General features: G+C 36.2%; 1 protein-coding gene across 5 annotated transcripts in view; it reads right to left on the minus strand.

Annotated features, from left to right (window-relative positions):
- Positions 1–25,088, minus strand: part of FRS2 (fibroblast growth factor receptor substrate 2) — a 100,884-nt gene that overhangs the window by 12,156 nt on the left and 63,640 nt on the right. For all 5 annotated transcript variants that reach the window (XM_019748980.2, XM_019748978.2, XM_074325432.1 and 2 more), the window contains one exon: positions 5,742–5,836. The gene's annotated coding sequence lies outside the window, so the exon portion shown is untranslated. The remainder of the gene's footprint in view (positions 1–5,741; positions 5,837–25,088) is intronic.

Consider the following 25,088-nt stretch of genomic DNA (forward strand, 5'->3'; position numbering starts at 1 on the left):
CTTGTGAACATAAAGACCTAAAAGATTACTACGGTGTGGCTTTGGCCCCAAAACATGGTGCCTCAAAGGAATGTTTTTAAACTATTTCTCAAAAGGAGTAGAAAAATTATTCTTCCGCTAGCCACCTTCACAAGCTACCCACTAAAGCAGCACCTCCTGTGCTGGGATGGCTATGTGAGTGGTGGTGCAACCTACTTGGGGATTGTATGCATACACACTGAATTTTTAGTTCACTACAATCACTAATGTAAAGCCTAACATGGGACACAAAAGCCGTGTACGCCAGACCAAGAACAGATTTTATCCTACACATGATGGAAAGCCACTGAAGAATTTTAAGCAGGAAAGTGAGGTGGTCAGACTTCATTTTCAATATATCCATCTGCAGGAAAATTTAAGTGGGAGTTTATCTTAGAGGAAGGGAAACCAGTTAGACTATTGAAAAAAGAAATATGCTAAAAACTTAAAACCAGAGCAACGATAGTGGGGATAAAGATGAAGAAGATGAATTTAATAAACATTTCCAAAGACAAGTCAGCAGTACTGAGTGGCGGGAAGGTGTAGGGGAAGGCAAGGCAGTCTCCAATGCAGGCAGTTTCCTGTGCTGGCTCCATCATCCGACAGGAAAAAATGGTGGTCTTCAGTGGAAGTGGTGGTGAGCAGTTCAGTTTTAGACGTGTTAAACAGAGATTCCAGAGAACAATAAAATGGATATGCAATAGAGAGCTGAGTACATGAGTAGGGGTTTGAAGGAGGTAAAATATTGGAACGCATGTGGTACTTAAAGCTATAAAACAGAAGACTCTGACCAAGGTCAGTATAAAGAGCGATCTGAGGTTAAAATCCTGAGGAACACAAGTGTGTTAAGTACTGGAGTAGAGAGAAACAACTGAAGAAGAAAAAAGATCAGACTACTACAAACTAAGAAAAGAAAGTGTCAAGAAGGAAGGTTCCATCCACGGAGTGGTAGAGGCAGAAACCAAACTGCAGTGAGCAAATGGAAGAAAAGGAAGTGGCCCTCCAGAGAGTGGAAAGTGCACTTTCAATAACAAACAGGCTGAGGAAGTAAAAAGCACAGCACTAGGGTATGGGTAGACATGGGTTCAAAAGAAAATATGATGGTTGGGTTATTTACTGTTTTGAGATGACATAGATCTATGCAGGTTTGTTATAAGTAGGTCAGGAAAGGTTTGAAAATATAGGGGGGCAGAAAAAGGAAAGAAAAGGGTTCTTGATGGATCAAGAGAGAGGGGAAGACTAAAGAAGATGTTCCAGGGCCCAGACTCAGAAGTCTGAGTCTGATGAACAGGAGGAGGAATTCTCGTCCTCTGAGGAAAGAAGGAAGAAAATAAGGACATGTGGAGCATAGTGGAGAAGTTAAAGTAGATTAACATCTATTACCCTAAATGTCCTTTGTGAAATAGGAGGCAGGTATGCAAAATGAGCAGAAGGACAGGAGTATTCGCTGAGAAGTGACTCAAGAAAGGTAGCAGGGTTATTAAGGAGGCTGCACTGAAATCTCAGCAGAGGCTGGGAAGTAAAACTGTGCTGTTTCTCCAGCTGTGCTCAGCAGTCCAGACGGCAGACAGCTCACCTGACCTACGGTCAAAGGGTCAGAGGACAAGAAAATTAAAAGACACCGCAATACGAGGGGGGCGGAGTTGAAGTGATGCTCATCAGGTCTGGTCAGGAAAGAAGAAGGCTGGCAGAATGGGACAAAGTGGAAGCAAAAAGAAACAGGGGGCCTCAGTAAGGTTCAATAGCCTTAAGTATGAGAGAGAGGCTGAAAGAACTGGAACCACGGGCAGTTGTGATCAATTTCCAATAGAGGAGACTTTTTAATGTGGAGTTTTCATCCACATCTCTGACTCCTCTATCCCGAACCACAAACTTCTAGGCAAGGAGAAAGGCAAGATACTAGATAGTCCACATTTATGACCACCAGACTAATATTTGGAGACCACATCTGAGTTACATAGACCTAATATTATGCACTAATACTGTAAACACTTGATGAGAAACCATATGATCTCATGATCTTATAGCACCAAGTTCATAACTCAGCAAAAACACAAATAGACTCATGATGCTCCCTTAAAAAAGCAACTTAGGAAAGTAACTAGAGTACATTCAAGAACAAAAGGTAGCTACTTTGGTATGATCAATATTGCAGCAATATAAAAATATTTGCTGAATATTTTAAATTAGTAAACACCATCTTAGTTTAATTAAAGCCATTTGTCCTTATTCTTTGGAGGTGGGAGGTAACTGCAAATCAGGAGGCAAAATGAATGCATTCAAGAAAACATTATTAGATTTCCAAGCAAAATGATGGCATAAGTAAATGCTGTATTTCCTCTCATGACCACATCAAGATCACAACTAAACTATAGAACAACCATCATTGAGAATCTCCGGAAGTCTAGCAGAACCAAAGTCCTACAACTAAGGACATACAGAAGAAGCCACCTTGAGACTGGCAGGAGGAGCTGAGACGAGGACAAGCTGACCCCACACCCACGCGTGACCATTAAAAATAGTGAGGGATATTTCGGCTGCAGAGGTGGTTTGCTCCCAGAGGAGCAAGGGGTGCCAGCCCTACAACAGGTTCAGTGCCAGGGAGAGAAGGCCCCATAATTTCTGGCTGCGAAAACCAGTAGAGATTGTGGCTGAGTGAAACGATGAGGTCGGCTGGAGTCCCAGGTGCTCCTCTTAAAGGGCCTGTACATAGACTTACTCGCTGACAGACATACTTGCTCTCAGCTCCAGCACTGGGGCAGCAGCTAGAAAGGCTCCAGGGACATGCAGAGAGGAACTGAACTGTCTGGCTTCAGGGTGAGGGCTGAAGATGCAGCTTTCTCACACACAGAGGAGCTGGTGGAAGTCATTCTTTGTCGAGCCCTAGCGCCTCCTGGTGTGCAGGCACAGATGACCACCATACCTGAGCGTCCATCAACTTGGCTAACACCGTTTGTTCATTTCTCCCCGCCCTGCTAATTCCCTGAAACCTTGCCCTACCCAATGTTTGGGCACACCCAATCCACTTCCAGATGTTTTTCTGTACAAAAGAACTGTTTTGGGTCATGCGTCACTTTCCTAAAATCTCTTAAAAGGTTCACAAAACCCAGAAAAGCAGCATCTGGCTTCAGTGTGTCCTGTACCTCTGGCTGAACAACCCTAAGCCCAGCACTAGCGACAGTCAGCCTTGGTTTGTGGCTTGGCCTCTCAAGGCACCTCCAAGCCCAACGTGGGTGGTGGCCATCTCCAGATTACTTTGTGGCTCAAGCCAGGTGGCCCCTGGCAGGGCACCAGCTGCAGCTAACCTTGTTCTGCTGCGGGTCCCCTCACAAAAGGTTCCAGGGCTGGCATGCCCAGTGGACAGCTTTGGACCAAGCCGGAGCATCACCAGGCTGCCTCCAAGGAGGACACATCCAAAGGGCAGACTAAGCAGGCACCAGAGCCCCACTAAAGCAAATTTTCCTCTGTAGGGTCAGCACCTGCACAACAGCTCCTCCACTGTAGTCACAGCCAGTCCTCACAACTAATCAGCCCGAGGGTCAATCCCTCCCAATGATGTGCAAATAAGCAACAGCAACCGAGGCTCACCTACAAGAGGAGGGCACACATATCCCCCACAAAAGACATACCGGGAACAACCCATCTTGGTGACCAGGCAGACTGTACCATTGGGCCCCACAGCACACCTATTACATAAGGCCACTCTACTAAGACCGGGAGGCACAGCAGTCCTACGTAATACATAGAAATAAACACAGGCAAAATAGGGAGACAAAGAAACATGTCCTAAATAAAAGAACAGAACAAGGCTCAAAAAAAAAGGAACTAAACAAAATGGAGACAAGCACTCTATCAGATGCAGAGTTCAAAACCCTGGTTATAAGGATGCTCAATGATCTCAGGAAGAACTTCAACAGAAAGATAGGAAACATAAAAATAGAAATAGAGCACATCAAAAAAAAAAAGTCAGAAATAAAGAATACAATAACTGAAATGAAGAACACAGAGGGAATCAACAGATTAGATGAAGCAGAGGATCGAATCAGTGATTTGGAAGATACAGTAGCAGGAAACACCAAATCAGAACAGCAAAACAAAAAAAGAACACCAAAACATGAGAATAGTTTAAGGGGCCTCTGGGACAACATCAAGTGTATCAACATTCACATTATAGAGGTACCAGTAGAAGAGAGCAAGAAATTGAAAACCTATTTCAAGAAATAACGGAAAACTTCCCTAACCTGGTGAAGGAAATAGACATATAAGTCCAGAGAGTCCCAAAGTACAGAGAGTCCCACACAAGATGAACTCAAAAGAGGTCCACACCAAGACACATCATAATTAAAACACCAAAGGTTAAAGACAAAGAAAGAATCTTAAAAGCAACAAGAGAAAATCAGTTAGTTACCTACAAGGGAGTTCCCATAAGACTATCAGCTGATTTCTCAACAGAAATTTTGCAGGTCAAAAGGAACTGGCAGGAAATATTCAAAGTGTTGAAAAGCTAGGACCTACAACCAATACTGCTCTATACAGCAAAACTATCACTTAGAATTGAAAGACAGATAAAGAGCTTCCCAGACAAGAAAAATCTAAAGGAGTCCATCACTACCAAATCAGTATTACAAGGAATCTTAGAGGGACTACTTAAAGATGGGGAAAAATAAAATATATGAATAATAAAATGGCAATAACTACACACTATCAAAAATGACTCTAAGTGTAAATGGATTAAATGTTCCAATCAATAGGTAAGGTGGCCAAATGGATAAGAAAACAAGATCCTTACATATGCTGCCTAAAAGAGACTCACTTCAGCTCAAAAGACACATGTAGACTGAAGGTAAAGAGGAAAAAGGAAAAGACATTTCATGAAAATGAAAACAAAAGAAAAAAAGCTGGTGCAGCAATACTTGTATCAGACAAAATAGACTTTAAAACAAAGGCTATAACAAGAGACAAAGAAGGATGCAGTAATCCCACTTCTGGGTATATATCTGAAGAAACCCAAAATGCTACTTCGAGGAGATATGTGCATCCATATTATTTATTGCAGCACTGTTTATAATGGCCAAGATATGGAGGCAGCCTGGATGTCTGTCAATGGATGGATGGATGAAGAGTACGTGGTACATATATACAATGGAATATTGCTCGGCCCTGGAGAGGAATGGGTTCCTGCCATCTGTGGTGGCATGGATGGACCTGGAGGGTATTGTGCTGAAGGAAGTATGTCAGACAGTGAAAGACAGATGAAATGTGATTTTGCTAATACGTGGAATCTAAAGAACAAAATAAACAAACAAACAAAACAGAAACAAACTCAGATACAGAGAACATTTTGATGACTGCCAGATGGGAGGGGGTGTTGGGAGTTGGTCAAAAAGGGGAAGGGATTAAGAAATACAAATTGGTTGTTATACAGCAGTCATGGAGATGTAATGTACAGCATAGGGAATATAGTCAATAATACTGTGATAGCATGGCACGGTGTCAGATGGTTGCTGGACTTATGGTGATAACTACTTTAGGCATAAATGTTGAATAACTATGATGTACACCTGAAACTAATGTAATATTGTATGTTAGCTATATTTTAAGCAAAAGCTTTAAAAAAATAAAAATTAAATTGTATACATTAAAAAAAAGAAACACTAAAATCTCTGGTTTAAAAAATATAATTGTGGACTTAATTATTTTTTTAAAGGTAAAATTCAACTTACCTAGATCTGGCCATTAATATTCTTAGCCTCTGCTGCAGCATCAGGAGTTGACTCATACTTCAAAATACCATGTTTTCTTTGTTTGATGACTTAGCCTAGAAATAGTAGAAAAAAGTGGACAATTTCTTACTTCTTTTAAAATAATTTTCCTTATGAGACATCAGGCAACACTGTTAGTTCAATTCTCTATTTAAACTCAAACCTCTAAAAATTTAATTAAAACTGTTTAATATATAAGATGCATTTTTTAAATTAATATAATGTATAGATGTTATCTTTAACATGGCCTTTTCAAAAGAAAAAGTAAAAACGTAATAGTCTGAGTTCTATGATGTTTGGATATTAGGACCTTTAGAAGCCACTGATTCTAGCTTCTCCACCATAGTTATGACACTGGACAAACCACCTGTCTATATTTAATCTCCTCAGCCATAAAAATGAGAGGTTAGACTAAATAACCTCCAAAAGTTCCTTTCCAGCTCTAAAACCCTCTTTTAGCGAGTGGCAGGTTAACCCACCTCCAGTCACTTTTCTTAAATCTCACCATCACTCCTCCAAGAGGTGACTCTCTTTAGAATCCCCCCCTCTGTATTTTCCTATTCTACAAGACCGCCCACATCCAAATCAGAGGAGCCAGTGATCATAAAACAGTCCGTAGGAATAAGCATACCACAGTCACAGTACAATATAAATTATAGCAATCGATTACAACCTAGAGTTTCAAGAGATTTCAATATCGTTTTGAAACTTTTCTGTCAATTTATTCACTTTTTACAAGCACAGAAAAAAGTCAAACTCACTCAAACACAGGCACTAACATTTACTGAATAGCTACACCATATCAGGCATTATGTTAGGGATTTTGTAAATAGTCTCATTTTAATCTATATGTTAACTAGAGTTAACAAACATGATTGATATCCAAAACGAACATTTCCAAAACCATGAACATGCATTCAATCAAAAATTTCAATTCTGGATTTCAAACCTATCTATAAAATCAGTGGTCCAGCTAGGTATTTGCTTATGTCCCTCATAAGCTGCTGCTACACCGCACGTTACGGTGGGCAGCAACCCAATGTCTCCTCCTTAACACACCCTTCTTTCCTCTAGAAGCTTAACACACATCATGCTTTGTCTCTAGCTTGTAAAACTGTCCAGCTAATTGTACCATAATCCATTTCTCTTATATGAAAATATATATTGTTTTCCTATTCCTCTTTTAAGAGATTTTAGTCAATTACCTCAGGAAAATCTCTCTTCCTCTCTATTCATTCCACTTACAAGCATCCCACAACTCCTATCCCAAAATTAGTTCAATCATAGATTAATCATAGTAAAAATTATTAAGAGAATGAGAGTAATCCATCCAAAACCTTATATCAAGGAAAAGTCCTAAGTTTTGAAACAAAATACATTAAAGAATCAATGTACCAACCTATAAAGCTCTTGAAAATATTAAAAAGCCTCCATTGGAATCTTTGGAAACTTTTTATTCTGTCCCACCTTCTTTTTTTTTTTCCTACTTTTATTGTAGTAAAATAAACATAACATAAAATTTACGGTCTTTTAAGTATAATTTCAGTATTGTTAAACAGATTCAATATTGTTGTGTAACCAATATCCAGAACATCTTCATCTTGCAAAATTGAAACTCTATACCCATTAAACAACTCACTTTCCCGCTCCCCAAATCTTAGCGACCACCATTCTACTTTGTTTGTATAAGTCTGACTACTCTAGATACCTCACACAAGTGAGATCATACAGTATTTATCTTTTTGTACCTGCCTTAACTTAGCATAATGACCTTAAAGTTCATTCATGCTGTAGCATGTCAGAATTTTTCCTTTTTAAGGTTGAATAATATTCCACTGTATGAGGTGTGATAAAAAATTATGGTGAATGCTGCTGCCAAGTGCCATCCAACAGAAAGGCAGGGGTTTGCAATACAGAAAGTGGCCTGTCGAACCTTAGTAACAGTGACAAGTTTCAACTTGTTCCTATCAGTCAGGTGTGAGCTGAGAGAAGTTGAGAGAAGGTGTGTTTTAAAGTGTGCCGTAAAATCATCCTCCATCATGACAATGCTCTGTATTACACATCGCTTCATGGCCATTTCTGTCAAATAAAACATACGGTGTGTCCTCAACCACCTTATTCACCAGATCTGGTACCGTGTGACTTCTGGCTCTTCCCCAAAGTCAAAATGACCATGAAAGGTAAACGTTTTAAATCAATTCAGGACATTGAAGCAGCCATGACAGTGCAACTAAAAACACTCACGAAAGAGGACTTCCAGAACTGCTTCATAAAATGGCAAAAACGATAGGATAAGTGTGTTTGAAGCGAGGGCGATTATTTTGAGGGGGATTAATGGCAATGTGTCTTTTACTGCAATAATTTTTTTTGGATTTAAACATTCACCATATTTTATCACACCATGTATATATATACCAAATTTTGCTTATCCATTCATCTGTTGTTGGACATTTATCCACGTTTTGGTTGTTGTGAATAATGCTGCTACAAATACGGATGTACAAATATCTCTTCGAGACCTCTTTTCAGTTCTTTTGGATATTGACTCAGAAGTGGTATTTTACTGTATCATACGGTAATTCCATTAATAAGTTTTGAGGAACCACCACACTGTTTTCTGCAGCAGCCATGCCATTTCATTCCCACCAGCAATGCAAAAGGGTTCCAATTTCTTCACATCCTTGCTAACATTTGTTGTTTTCTGGGGCTTCTTATTTGTTTGTTTGTTTATTAGCCATCCTAATGGGTGTGAGGTGGTATCTCATTGTAGTTTTGATTGCATGTCCCTAGTGATTAGTGATGTTGAGCATCTTTCCATGTGCTTATTGGCCATTCATCTGTCTTCCTTAAAAAAATGTATATTCAAGTCTTTGGCACATTTTTGAAATCAGGTTCTTCTGTGGTTGAATTTTAGAAGTTCTTTATATATGCTGGATATTAACCCTTATCAAATATATGATTTGCAAATATTTTCTCCATTCTGTGAGTTGACCTTTGCACTCCGTTGATAGTCTTTTGATGTACACATTTTTTTTATTTTTCATGAAGTCCAATTTGTTTATTTTAGCCTTTATTGCCTGTGCTTTTAGAGTCATACCTAAGAAAGCATTGTCATATCCAAAGTTGAGAAACTTTTGTCCTTCGTTTTCTTCTAAGAATTGCATTGTTTTATGCCTTACACTTAGATCTTTGATGGATTTTAATTTTTGTATGTGGTAATAGGTAAAGATTAAAGTTCATTTTTTTGCCTGTGGATATCCAGTTTCCTCATCACCATTTGTTGAAAAGACTGTACTTTCCCCCATTGAATGGTCTTGGCAACATTGTCAAAACTTATTTGACCATGAGGGTTTTGACCATGAGGATTTTGAGCTTATTTCTGGGTTCTCTATTCTATTCCATTGATCTATAAGTCTATCTTTATGCTACCACACTGTTTTGATTACTATAGCTTTGTAGTACATTTTCAAATAGAAGTGTGAGTTGTGCAGTTTTGCTCTCCTTTTTTAAGATTGTTTTGGCTACGTATGGTCCCTTTGAGAGTCTATATGAATTTTGGATGGGTTGTTCTATTTTGGGGGGAAAAAAAGCAAATCACTGGCTTTTGGTAGTGATTGCATTGAACTTGTAGATCTCTTTGGATAGCAGACATTTAAAAAATATTACATCTTCTATACCCATGAACATAGAATATGTTTATTTTGAATATCTTTCAGCAATATTTTAGTTTTCATTGTACAAGCTTTCACCTCCTTGGTTAACTTAATTCCTCAGTATTTTATTCTTTTTGATGCTACTATATATGAAATTGTTCTCCTAATTTCCTTTTTAGATTATTCATTGTGTATGGAAATGCAACTAATTTTTCATGTTGACTTTATATCCTGCTACTTTAATTCATTTTAGTTCTAAAAAATTGTTTTGTGGAATCTTTAAGGTTTTCCACATATAAGACCATATCATCTGCAAACAGATACTTTTACTTCTTCCTTTCCAGTTTGGATGCCTTCTATTTTTTTTTCTTGCCTAACTGCGCTGGCTAGAATTTCCAGTACTACACTTTTTAAAAAGGTGGGTGAAAGTGGGCATCCTTACCTTGTTCCTGATCTTAACGAAAAAGCTTTCAGTCTTTTACTACTAAGTAAGATGTTTCATTATGAGTTTTTCATATATGGCTTTTATTACATTGAGGTAGATTCCTTCTATTCCTAGTTTTTTTTAGTGTTTTCATGATGAAAAGGTATTGAATTTTTGTCAAATGCTTTTTCTGCATTAATTGAGATAATCGGTAGTGACGTCCCCACTTACATTTCTGATTTAAGTAATTTGAGTCTTTCCTCTTTTTCTTCATAGTTCATCTAGCCAAATATCTGTCAACATTGTTGAATTTTTTGAAGAATGAACTTTTGGTTTCATTGATTTTCTCTTATTTTTCTATTCCCTATTTCATTTATCTCTGCTGTAAATTTTATTATTTCCTTACTTCTGTTAGCTTTGGTTTTAGTTTGTTCTTCTTTTTCTAGTTCCTTATGTTATAAAGTTAGGTTGTTGATTTGAAATCTTTCTTGTTTTTTAATACATGCCTAAGCATTTATAGCTGTAAATTTCCCCCTTAGCACTGCTTTCTCTGTGTCCCTTAAGTTTTCGCATGTTTTGTTTTCATTTTCATTTATCACTATATAATTGTCTAATTTCCCTTTTGAATTCTTCTTTGATCCACTGGTTAAAAGTATATTGTTTAATTTCCACAATTTTGTGAAGTTCCTTCTGCTTTGATTTCTAACTTCCTCCCTTTATGGTTGGAGAAGATACTTTGTATAATTATCTACCTTTTAAAATCTATTAAGACTTAATTCATAGCCTAACATAAGGTCTATCCTTGGAAAATGTCTCCAGTGCACTTGAGAAAAATGTATACATTATTATTGTTGGATAGAGTGTTTTGTGTATGCCTGTTAGATCTAGTTGGTCCACTGGGTTGAGTCCTCTGATGCATTATTTATCTCCTGTCTGGTTAGTCTATCCATTATAGTGAGTAGAGTATTAAAGCCTCCAACTATTATTGTAGAACTATGTCTCCCTTTGTGTTAGTTTTTGCTTTCTATATTTTGATGATCTGTCATTACGTATGTAAACGTTTATAGCTGTTATATCTTCTTGCTCTACTGAACACTTTATTAATATATAATGTTCTTTGTCTCTTGCAACCTTTTAAAAAGTCTATCTTGTCTGATATTAGTATAGCTACCCCTGCCCTGTTTTGGTTATTATTCCCATGTGATATCTTTTTCTGTATTTTAACTTTCAATCTATTTGTGTCTCTGGATCTCAACTGAGTCTCTTGTGGACAGCATATAGATGGATCATTAAGTTTTTATCCATTCTGTCAATCTTGCCTTTTGATTGGAGAGTTTAATCTATTAAATTTAAAGTAATTACTGAAGGAAGGACTTCTGTCATTTTGCTGTTTTCTATGTGCCTTAAGCTTTTTTTGGTCCCTCCTTTTCTTCTTTCCTGTCTTCCTTTTTGTTCAGTTAATTTTTTGTCGTGTTTAAATTCCTTTCTTATTTCCTCTTGACTTTATGCCAGCTTAACATCAATAGCATTAAAAAAACTCTGCTCTTTTCCCCACTCCTTTCAATTATTATCACAAAACTACATCTTTATACAGTGTGCCACAAAACACAAAGAATTGTTTTAAATGTATTAGTCCAAATTATTCAGAAAACAAAAAGAGTTACAAACCAAAGTTATAATGCTAGCTTTCAGTTAAGGATTTTTTCTTTAAATGTACTTTAATTTTTTAAAACATTAAACCAGAAAAAAAAAAAGTGCTGTTACAGACCTTTCTTATAATAGTACTAGCTTTCAGAATTCCCCTTGTATTTTTTCAGTGTAAATATCCAGCATGTCATTTATATCACAGATTTAAAGACTTTATGTGCCTCATTGTAAAGGATACTTTATATAAGAAAATACATTCTGAGTTCCAAATAACTGATATATCACAGCACTCCTGGAATGAATATAACCCAAATGGACTCCAGGTGTCCTGCCACTAATTTTGGAACATGAATACCTTAGATATTTTCCGTGACTCCTTAAATCTATTCTGTTTCTTCCCACTAGTAGAAGGCTTAGAACCAAAAAGTAATTGGGAGATAGTGAAAGGTAAGAGGTAGTTATAGCCACCATATAGAGCTATAATCTTGTAATGTGGATGGTTTTCTATAAAATGGGTATATACAGCAGAATCATATAACTATGATCCTATACTCAAGAAGAATACAATGGTTTTACCGGGAAAATTATCAGGAAGCTAAAAATTAACCCAAATACTGTCTACTAACACTGTATTTTTCAACAGCAAACTGATTTTAAAGCCCTAACTGCATGCCAGACACAGATACATTTGGATTATCTCAATCCATACAACCACCTTATGATGTAGGTACACTATTTCTGTGTTCCAAATGAGGAAACCAAGGCTTGAAGTTCAGTAGCTTTCCCAAGGTTAGTAGCTGATAGGAGGAAGAGCCAAAATTAAATCCAGATGAGTCCACAGTCCAAAGTTTTAATAATTAATATATGTAATAAGCTTAAAACAGTGCCTGGCATATAGTAATCACTTAGTAAATGCTAGCTATTTTAATAATAACAATTATTTATTTTAAAACAATGTTGTATGCTTTTGGCAGTTGGTGAACCTTTCTGTGCCTCAATTTCCTCATTTACAAGATTAAGACACCTATTTTTCAGAGGTATTGTGAAAAGAAAATAAATTCTGGGCTATAAAGACATTTAGAAAAATATATAGTGTTTAAAAAGACAATGCATTATTATATCACCACTACCGGTAAAATCCTGTCTCTTCGATCACAAAGGAGTCTTTTGCACTGTGAGCACAAAATCCTAGAACTTAAGCACCATCCTCATAACAAGAGTTACATTAATAAATTTAGTAAAGCTGTCCTAAATTATTCCAATATGATTCTTGCAGACTGACAAGCAGAGAGAACACTGAACTCTATTCATGAGTGTGATTATAAATTTGGTGCTCAGGAAGGTATATTTGCTCTTTCAGTTCACTAGCACTGAGGGTGAATTTGGCCTACACTACAGTAGTTCTGTTCAAATATAGCCAGGACAGACTATCTATAGTTAGAAGCACAGCAATATAACTCGAAAAGTTGGGCACAGTTAACCGCTATATTTAATTACATTAAAACAATCAAGAGAATGGCATTCAAAAACCTTGTTCTTTGTGTCAATGGTCTGGCTGCGTTGTTTTTAAACTATTCGGTAGGTCTTCATTGGTACATATTAGTTTTCTGTTTATTCTTAACACTGCTAAAGATTTTTCATTATTTATATTATTATAGGGAAGAGTTTAAAAAAAGAAAAAAGCTAAGGAGGGAGATTTCTTAGTACATTCTGCTAGTCACCTAGACTGGAGCCATCCTGTGAAAAGTAAGGACACCTGCAATATAGTTTTCTTGTTAGCTGAACATTTAAAGTACAAATGTACCCACAAAACCAAAAAAGTACCCAACTATTTTTAAGCATCTATCCATCAATATGGTTGTACTTGCATATTCCTTAATAGATTTTTCTCCCTTTAGGTTCTCTACTAAGAGCAATGTGTGTGATCCAGTTTGCAATTCATAACCCTCCATCCATTTTTTTTACTCAAAAAAAAAAAAAAAAAAAACTACATTAATTATAAATCACTTCAGTATCTGGTACTTTATTTTTCTGGAAACTCTTTATGTCTAACCTAAATTCCTTGTACTGCAATTTAAACCAGATTCCTCTCATTTCTGTTTTCTCTGTAAGAAACAATTAAAACCAGGATAATCAAGAAAGATTAAGTACATGTTTATGTTTATTTAAACTGCCATCAATTCATTTTCTTATGGATAAATCTAAAATATTAATAAAGTAACATTTCTGTATTTAAGACACAGTTGTTTGAATTAAACTAGCAAAAGGTTACTTAGTAGATAAAAATGATTTATAAAAGCTATCAATATTAAGGAGAGAATAAAAAATGAGTTCATTCATTTTTCTATCTACACATTGAAGCATTCAACCAGTATTTCCTGAGCACCAACTCTCTTTGCCAGGCACTGAGTTAAATGCTAGAAATAAAGATAACAAACACAGTCCCTGATTCCAAGGAACTTACTGTTTAGAGAGGGAGACAGATGGGAAAATGAATACACGGCAGAGTTGAAGACCTCTGTGCCAGGGCCATCAGAACATTTAACTCAGAGCAGAAGGAAAAGAGAGAAGTGACAAGAGAGACTTCTTGGGAATGGTGACCTCTAGGTCAAGTCCCAAAAGATGGATGGGAGTTTGCTAGCACAAGGGCAATCCAGATCAAGAAGAGTGCACGCAGAAGCACAGAGGTCTAAAAGAACATGGCCTGTTCCAAAAGCAGCAAGTGGTTCCTTATAGTTGGAATGTAGTGTATGTGTGGGAAAACATTAGGAGATAAGTGGGAAGGTAGGCTGGTGCCATTTCGTGAAGGGCCAGTTTGCACTACTGAGGGCAATTCATTTTTTCCTTTATAAGCTGAAAGCCACTACTAATGTCCCACCAAAATACTTTGTTATAGAGTCAGAAAATCTATAGTACATATAAGAACTTCTAACTCCTAGGAATAAAATTAATGGTGTTTTAGTGTCTATGATGCCCAAAGTCTAACCTGTAAGTCACAGCATCCATCTATAAACACAAACATTCTCCCAACTGCCTATGGATCTGCAGTGAGTGTCACTGTAGGATGATGACTTAATACCCCTTCCAGACCTAAAAAAAGTCACCCACTTTAACCTCGTATTTCACAATGAATTTGACAAAAATCACTTTCAGTCATGCATTTTGGCTTTTAGGAACAGAAATAAAAGAATCCATATCTGTATCTAAATCTTTATCTACCATCTAACAATCTATCAATCAACAATTGTGTGTACTTAGCAAATACTGAGAAAATCGTGCTAAATGGCTTGCTAAAAATAAAACAAGAGAAAACTTGGAAGATGACATAAAACACAACTCTACCTTTAATAATACTTGTCATAATTCAATCTTAGCATCACCTATAACCTTGGAACATACTTATACCCAGAAACACTGGTGATAAAATTTATACAATTAAGTCAGGTGCCCATAATCTCTGCCCTAGGATAGAAAAGCACATCTACAGATGTGCAAACCCAGCAGATGAGTCACTCTGCCTTAGCTAATTCAATAATGTAATCAGTACCAATGGCAACAATCCCGGCACCTTCAATCCCAGGGAAAAATATCATCAGCTTTGGGAACTCTCAAAGAAACTCTTAGTTTAGTGCTTTATGTTGCAATATAAAAATATGTACAAGGAAAACAAATACCCTCCTCCAGTAACAAAGTGATGAACATTCTTTTAGTGTGTGTGTGATGAACATCCTGTCTGACAGACCACGGAGCTCTCTCCACTAAAAATTTGCAGAGTGCACCATAAAAAGAAGAAAAGTGATTTTAAGACAGCAGAAAAGTACAAGCATTCTCCAGAAAGCATTTATCATTAACTCTTAAAATTGGAATGAGTATATTCGATCTTACGAAGATAGCGCGTTCTATTTTCTATAGGTATTATACATTGAAATCCCATGTTTGTATTCTTAACTCAGTTATTATTTCTATATATTAATCCATATAATTGTGTCAAATTAACAAATGATTGCTTATCCCCTCATAATAAAGCTCTAGTTTATAAATTTACTAATAGACACTAGTCCACTAGCAAGGACTGAACTCTAGTATAATTAATATTTAACTTGTAAGATTTTAATAAACTGAGCAACAGTACGAAGTAAAACCCAAGAATAAATTTTACAGTATTTTCCTTAGTATGGCACACCTAATACACGTAGTTCTTGAAAAGCATTCGGCTTCGTGGCTTTATTCTTTTTTTATTCCCCCCTTTCTTCCGCCTCCCCACCCCCAACTCTGGTTCAAGCCGTTGTTTCTCAGTCTAGTTGTGTAGGACACAGCTCCCTGGCCCATGCTGGTATTATAAGCCTTGTGCTCCCCCCACCCTTGGCTGAGGGAGTCAGTCAGTCGCCGGTCGTTGGTCATCCACTTACAGCAGCTCACAGCAGCTCTCACGGGCTGCTGGCCACTCACGCTGGCCACACCGGCTGCTCCTGGCAGCAACCGGTAGTGCACAGCAGCACCCAGCAGCCCATGGCAGCTCATGCCAACCTCCAGCTGCTCACAGCAGCCCAGCCCCAGGGAGAGCTTTTTTTCACAATTTTAGCTGTAGAGGGTGCAGCTCATTGGCCTATGTGGGAATCGAACCGGCGACCTCCGCGTTAGGAGCACCGTGTTCCAAGTGCTCCAACCACCTGAGCCACTGGGCCAGTCCCAGCTTTATACTTTAAAACAACGAAATACTAAACCAAGCCACTCTAACTTTACACTTCATGTTAAATATACAACTTATTCAATATCAGTCAAACTATAACAATCAACAAAACAATACAGGACATGCAAGAAAATCTCTAGGCATCTTTGCTTTTTATATGTTTAACTTAGAACTAAATAAACATTAATTTAGGATAATAGAAACAAATAAAAGAATAATTTTCAAAACAACATACAAGTGTATAAGTAGAATAAATGTGTATTTCTAAACTCAGGTGGTTATGATGCTAATTGCTAGATTCACATTAAAAGCCTATATACTGTGTAGACATATGTACAAATGCACACACACGCACACACAAAATCTGTACAAAGTAAGTGAAGCCAAATGCCAAGCAACTCTAAATAACCCTCAAAACAAATTGCTTCATGAATAGCTCATCAGTTGTTGCATTTAACTCAATCTAAAATGTTCTTAAGCATACCCTCAAAGGAAAATAAACTTGATTATTTTTTACTTTTAGAGCAATGCATTCAAAATTACTGTTACAATCTAGCATTAAACTCACCTAATTCAAATACACCACTAATAAAAATGTTTGACGTATGTATGTGTTTTCTAATACTCCCCACCCTCACAAAATGCCAAAATAAATAAAGTTAGCCAGAAATAGTTACATCAGAGTACATCTATCTATCCATTTGATGTATCTTTATGGGCCATTAAAAAGCATTGTTTAAAGAATATTCAATGATAAAGAAAAATGTTCATGATATAAAGTTAAACAGAAAAAAGGACAAAACTGTTCTTTTAGAACGCAACATGGTATCCTGGATTGGATCCTGGAACAGAAAAAGGACATCAGTGGAAAAACTGGCAAAATCCAAATAAGGCCTGTAGTTTTGTTAATAATATTGTACCAGTGTTAATTTCTTAGTTTTGAAAAATATATCATAGTTATATAAAATTAGCATTAGAGAAAACTGAGTAAAGGATATATGAGAACCTCTGTACAATCTTTCCAACTTTTCTGTGGTTCTAAAATTCTTTCGAAAGGAAAATTTTAAAAATTACTAGTGACCAGTAGCAAATTTGAAAGGATTCTCATTAAAAGAAAAAAATAATCTTCACACTTATTTCTCTTCCACCCCTACACAAATACATAAACCCGGGGGGAAAAAACTAGACTAAAACACACTAAAATGCTTGGTGGTAGGATGAAAATAATTTTTCTCTTTGTATTTTCTATAGAATGTGAATTGCTCTTATAATCAACAATAAATTATTAACTAAAGAATACATATACCAATACTTTATTAAAGGCTTCTTTAGAAATAAAAGGTATAAATTTCTGAGCAGAGCCCAAAGGCAGGCTACACACAAAACAGGTTAGGGCAGAGTGTGAAGAACACAGTGGCCAAGGGAAATTGCCAGGAGAATTTAAGTAGGTAAAACCTAATTAGTAAATGCTGGAAATCTGCCAATACACAGAACTTAACACCCACTCTTAGGCTAAAGGTGCTCACAGCCAGCAAAGTTATTCTCAGAATTCACATGTCTTAGGGGAATGTCCCGAAAGGCCCCTTCTAATACTAAGAATTTATGGCTATACCGTGTTTCCCCGAAAATAAAACCTAGCCAGACAATCAGCTCTAATGCATCTTTTGCAGCAAAAATTAATATAAGACCCAGTATCACATCATATCATATCAAATCATATCATACCATATCATACCAATTATACAAGACCCAGTCTTATAGTAAAATATGACCGGGTCTTATACTAATTTTTGCTCCAAAAGACACATTAGAGCTGATTGTCCGGCGAGGTCTTATTTTCGGGGAAACACAGTACATAGCCTGGGTTTATTCCAAACAAAAATAATGCAGCCCGGCCACCTGGTGCACAACTGCCCACTGAGAGCTTCTAGAAACACTCTGCAGTACCAGTGTGTTCTCTAAGGTTTTGTCCTCTGCTATCTCTTTCCTCTCTAACACTTTCCTACAACCTATGCCGTCCTTAGCCCTAAGGCCTAAAAATGGCACTCTGCACTTAGCAACACGGGTAGAATGATCAGGGTCTAGAGACCACTGCGATCATAGAATCAAATCCTACTGCAGATATCAGGTAAGTATCACAAAAGGGCGGGGGGGGGGAGGCTTAATACTTTCAGGGAAACTCCATTAAGCAACTCCATTAAAGCCATAGAGGGGAAAATTAATAAACACAAATGTTCTTCAATCAAAATGAAAAAATAAAATACATTTTGTCCCTTAAAGAAAGGGCTAGTGGAATCAGACAGACTGCATTTGGATAAAGAATCTTTCCTGAGCTGTAATTAGGGTGATTTATATGTGTCAGGCTGTCTGCCCTTAGTGAAATAGGGCTATGTGGCCACATCTGGGCCTTGTGTTTTTTTAAAAAAATAGTTTTTAATTCCTACTTTGTTGGTCACCCTCATTCTCAGCTGGTAGTATAGCAGATACTAGAACTGTCACTTAATAAACATGTTTGAGTATGTGCACTTTTTGTTGTGTGTGTGTTTTTTAGTTTCCTCTTTTGAATCCTTGTGGACTCTGTAGTCAAATATCCAAGACTATTAAGACTAGGTGCGAAATAAGGCCCCAGATTCAGAGACAAAGGAATACTGTATGTTAAAGTACATAATCTAATTTTATGAACTTCATAACAGCAATTTGAAGCATCAGAAACCCTTTTTGCTTACTTTCCAGTTTATGGGCATGTTTAAGAAAATGGAGGCTTCTCAAAAAAGTGACCCTCAGGTATGAAGGCCACTATTGTTTTTATTACTATTTGAATACTAATGGAGATAGATACTGTTTTTCATCAAAGCTGAGAGACAAATGATTTTAAGGCCGATATTTTATATACCACTAAGGAAAAAAAATATGCCAATTAAACCATGGCATGGCACTGACTGATAGTAAGATACACTCAAATTTCACTGAATAAAATTGGAAAATGTCTCTTAGATCAATGAAATATACTATACAGTCAATGAAAACTATCAACTTATTACAAATAACACTAATGAAAGGATGTTAAAAAAAATTCTTTTTCCTTGCTCTTTCCCAGACGTTTGTAAGATAGTTTTTATACAACTATGTGCTAGGATTTCGGAGAATTTCTGAGCCGTGATAAATATTTGTCTAGAAAACAACCTTGTAGTGTAGTGGGGAAATGAAATGGAAAAATTAATCAAAATTTTACTGGAAGTCAAATTTAGAATTCTTAGTTTGCATGTCTACTGCTTTAACAAAGACAATCTGCACTCGTCCCCTGAAGTTTTCATGGTTTGTTTTCCTTCACATTTATCTTGATTTTAAACTTAGGCTATCAATCATCCATGTTGAAGGTAATTCTGAAGAGCTATAATCAATAGTACAACTAAGGTCACTGGAACTAGTCCCTCGGAGCACAACTTATGATAAAATATAATTTGAAAGCAACAGTGAGAATATTTCCTTCTTTTCTTTTTCTTTTTCAAAAGACAAATGTCTACAGAAGAAAATAAATCTACAGAAAACAGCCCGAATTTCTAAGGAATTTTACTCTGTCCCACTTTCAAATTGTTTCTTTACCAGTACTGGCTGAAAAGCTATCTACTTTAAATTCCCTTTAAAAAAAAAAAAAATCTGTGAAATTAATTAGGTAATTCCACGGTCGTGTACAAAGACTATCAGTCTCATAAAGTTATGTACATAAAATATTTTTGTCAAAGCCTTAAAAATTTTAATTTTCCTCGTACGAATTCCAAATTTTAGTTCTCTGAAACTATTAACCCTGCAAATAGAAGGTGGGATGTGGCCAAGGCAAGATTTTAATTATTATATAATTGATAAATGGACTATAATGGCTCTGGATCCAAATGTATTTCAAAACAGCACATTAGAATCTAAAATAAAAGGCTTTGTTTTTAGCATTCTAAATTCTTCCAGTAGACGGCAGTATCAATTTCTAATAATGCCAGCAAGGCAGCACGATACAGTGACAATATCATGGGCTTCAGGGCTAGAGAGAGCGGAGTTCTTATCTAACCTCTCGGAATCTGTTTCTTCATAGGTAAGTTAAAAACACCACTACCACTACCTACTTCATATGGTTTTTAAGTTTGGAGGTTACTGCAGTAATAATAGTGCAGGGGGACGGATGGGACGGTGTCTGAATTAGGGTAGTGAATTAGAGAAAAGAGGGTGGATTAGAGTAATATTTAGAAGTTAGCACCAAGAATACCTAATATTAATTAGACTGGCAAGAAAAGCAGGAGTCAAGGAACATACCCACATTTTCCATTTAGGTGACAGTGCATTTATTGAGCTGGGGAAGGAACACAGAAAGGACACAAGGTTTAGAGAAGCACACACATTCAGGTTTGAATGTACTGTGGTGCCTGTAAGATGATATCTAAGTGGAAATGGTCAACAGACAAACAGAAATACAGGTGTGGGGGTGGGGGAAAGATCTGAGTTGGAGATGGGGATCTGAGAGTCATCAGCTTATGGAGGTAAGTCAGGGGACAAGGTGAGATTGCCTAGTGAGAAGTAAAGTAAGACCTACAGAAATGCCAACACTTACGGGAACTGCAGAGGAAGAAAAGCCCACAAAGGAAACTAAATAGGCACTGTCCAACAAGCAGGAATAAGATCTTCAAGAGTGTAGTACCACAGAAGCCTAGGGAAGAGTGAGTTAAAGTGAAATGGGATAAGAACAGTGTTGAATCAGTAAGGTAAAGATTGCAGAAGCAATGGAAAGTTTAGTTTGGGGAAAATAATATTTAACAATAAGGAAAAGTACGGCAAAGATGGTCAGCTGTCTACAAATTTGTTTTATGGAATAACAGACTTGGCCTTGGCCTGCTCCTGAAACAGAAGTTGGACCAAACCATGGAAGTCTATGAGAATAAAACAGACTTCCATCTATGTAACAAAAACTTGAGTTCCCGTTAAATGTTGACTTCCCATTCACTAGCAATGTTCATTAGATTCCACTAGTGGTTAAGACACTGGATGAGATGACTTGAGTTTTCTTTCAATTGAAGTAAATTTCAAGAACCAAACTAAATCTGAAATACTTTGCATTAAAAAGAACAAAGGGAAAGACACAACAACAAAGCTTTTAAATACTTAGAAATATAAAGTAATGGTTCTGTGACGTTTTAAAAATTAGATTCAATTAATTCTAAGTAAAACACATAAAAAAGATAAAGGCATTTTTATAACTTTGTGAGTCCAAAGTAAAACACTTAACATGATATAAAAACTTTTATGGTTCATTTTAGCTGTAATTTTTCTGTTTAATGTCATTAAAACCTACCCAACTGAGTTTTTATAACTTTTTACTACTGAAAAATTACGTTCTTTCTTTTCTTTGTTTTAAAGTTCAGGCACATCGGTTTGCTTATTTCTTTTTATGTGTATTCGTTTGCTTGTTTGTTTTTATTTGTTTTATGGCAGAGTTTATACAAATTATTTGCAGTGCTGGATTATTTTGCATTTGACTCTTCACAGCACCCTGCTCTGTGGCCTAGCAGCCTGAATTTGCATGGAGCTCTGGCAGGGGTTAGCTGTGGCTCCATTCCCCACTGACGTTTCTCTCCTGATGGCTCCTATCAGGCAACCCTCTCCTGTACCAGCTCTTGCTGGCTCAGGTGATCATTCCCTTCCCCTGTCCCTTTGAAAAGGAGGTGGTAACAGTTTCCTGCTGTTGCGAGCTGGCCTGGTCATTGTTGGTTGCTGGTTTCCTTTAACCTGCCTACACTTTACAAATAATTCCTTCATTAACTTATTTTCTATTAACACTGTCAGTGCTCTGTTTCCTGCCAGAACCCTGCCTGATTGATACAGTTGTTAAATACAGTAATTTTACAATGCACTATAACCACTAGGGAAAATACCTCATAAGAAAAGAGCCATGAACACCAGCTTTTACATTTCTTAGTCAAACTAACTAAATTCCTCTCTAAGAATGGGAAATAAAAATTACCAACCTAAAAATGTTAAAAGGAAGGAATTACTTATAAATTTTACTAAGATTAATACACTCAAATTTTGTAGTCATCCTTGACACCTTCCTCTCACATCCCACATCCAATCTATCGATCCTTTCAGGTCTATCTCCAAATTTTATTCCAAGTTCAACAGCTGCTTATCATCTCCACCACTATTTCTCTGGTTTAAGTTACCATCATTTCTTGTATGAATTTTCACAATAGCCTTTCTCATTGATTGAAAACTTCTTTCTACCTCTGCTCTTGTCCTATTCCAGTCTTTTCTGAACACAGCAACCAGGATGTTTCTGTTGAAAAGTGTTACATGATTTATCAGGAAAATCATGACTCTTATAAACAGTAAAATGAACATATTGTCAAAGATATTTAACTGATGAGGGAACCATTAAGATGTTACAACTGGTTCAAAGAAAAGTTCTAAGAACCACACATATGTAGAGAATGAGGAATTCTGAAATGAATTTACAAATAGATGTAAAAGCGTTCTTAGTCACAGGGCAATAATCAACAACTGCAGTCCATCAGACACAATTAACTTGCACTTCCATGGATAAGACTCATGCAGTTTTAATACTTTTCTACAAATTACAAAACTGTAAAATAACTCAAAGAAAATGAGACAGAGATACATCCAATGGATGAACAAGACAAGACACCCACACATCATTTTTTTGCCCATTTCAACATTTCACAATTTTTCCTGACAAAATCTTGCATGGCTCCCCTATTCCCCTGAAAGCAAAAACTGAAGACTTTTTAATGGTGTGGCCTACAAGGTCCTAAATATTTTGGTATCATTTCCTGCTCCTCTGGCTCCAGCACTGATTTCATATACTTCATAACTCTTTCCCCTCCACACCAGCCTCCCTGCTGTTTCTGAATACACTAAGTATGCTCTTACCTCAGGGACTTTGTAACTGTTGTTCTCTCTACCCGGAACACTCTTCCATCAGATACCCACAGAGCTTGCACCCTCACTTGCTTCAGGTCTTTGCTCACAAATCAATTTACTAGAGGACTGTCTGTATTGGATTCCTGATACTAACCTCTCCCTAAGTTCTTTTAATTTAACCTCAACAGGTGCCTAATATTAACTAGTATTTTCTCTGAATATCAGTTGAATTACCTGCCATATGCAATTCCAACACCAACATCTTTGGCCTAATTATTTGGCATTTCTTTGGTCTAGTTATTTGGTAGTTATTTCAACTAAAAGAGGAATATGTTTATGTTAGTGGAAAGCACAAGTGTGGAGTATCACAAGCTACTAAAACAATGGTTTAGCTATTACATTCGTTTCTTCAAAAATTTTCTCTTTACACTAATTCATTAAAAAATGTTTAAAAATTCAAATAATAAAAGAACTCATCTTTTCCTTTTTTCATCTATAAGTAAACCAAAGGTAAAGCTAACAAAGTAAGGCTTTAAATTCCTTTTAAGACTGGGTTTGCAAGCACAAACATTTTCACTTTTTAATTAAAATGCTACAAATGAATATTTATTTTGTCAATACTAAGAAACAAATAAAAAATAAGGAAAAATATTGAAAACACAGTCCAACATCCCACCCCAAGAAAATATCTGGGGGTAGCCGGCTAGCTCAGTGGTTAGAGAGCAGTACTCATAACACCAAGGTCACTGGTTCGATTTCCACATGGGCCAGTGAGCGCCCTCCACAACTAGATTGAAAACAATGACCTGACATGGAGATGATGGGTCCTAGAAAAACACACTGTTCCCCAATATTCCCTAATAAAAAAAAAGAAAGAAAGAAAAAAAGAAAATACCTGGGCTGAAGGCAATAAATGTTGTTTTTCTAATATATGGCTTGGTGACAATTACTTTAATAACAAAAAGAAAACCAAACCATCATTTAAGTGCTTAAGGCAAAATTATTCTGAAAAATAGAGAAATTACTTATTTGAAACCAGTATCTCTCTTTAAATTATTAAACTTGTGTTAAGATTATATCAAAAAATAAGAAAGGACTTTCAAGTAACAAATTATACTTTCAAAAGTACAGTCAATATTTTTTACAAGAATTTTGGTTAATCGGAAGGGTAAAAATTTTAAATGATAGTAAAGGACTTATGATTATAATAATAAACTCAACTTTATACCACTTGTGATTAGGCCTTCAGCTGGCAGCAAATGCATCATAATATAATAAATGCTGGGTGTGTTTGCAAGAAACAGTTATGCAATACCTTCAAGCAAATTACTCTATTACCAGAGTGTTAAAAAAATTGGGTTGCTACAATTACATGATATATTTATCATCACTTTTTATAGATGTGTTTTGACCATAATTGATTTAAAAATATAAAGAAGACTGAATTTTTAAAAAATATAATACTGGGACACAATATTATTATTATTTTTTATTTTTTTTTAAAAAGGAAAGGAGGACAAATGCATAATGTCAGGTATAAAAAAGAAACGTCGTTATGGTTTCTTGTAGATCAGCAAGCAGTTCACCAACTTTTTGACTAGGACCCCTTTACACTTTTAAAAATTATTTGAGAACTTTTCAAAGAGCTTTTGTTTAACTGGGTTCGATCTACTTATATTTACTAAATCAGAAGTTAAATCAGGGAAATGTTTAAAATATTTATTAATTCATTTACAAGAATAAGTCTTTCACACATTAACATAAATAGTATTTTCATGAAAAAATAACCGTTTAAAAACCTATTTTCCAAAAAACTTAGTGAGAAAAGAGACATTATTTTATATTTTTCCAAGTATCTTTAATGTCTGGCTTTATAGAAGACAGCGAATTCTTATAACCAATTCCATGATATGTTGCTTTGGTTAAAGTATATAAACATATGAAGAAAATTTAGCCTCACACAGATACATAGT

The sequence above is a fragment of the Rhinolophus sinicus genome, linkage group LG02 (genome assembly GCF_036562045.2).
Source record: "Rhinolophus sinicus isolate RSC01 linkage group LG02, ASM3656204v1, whole genome shotgun sequence".
Taxonomy (NCBI): Eukaryota; Metazoa; Chordata; class Mammalia; order Chiroptera; family Rhinolophidae; genus Rhinolophus; species Rhinolophus sinicus.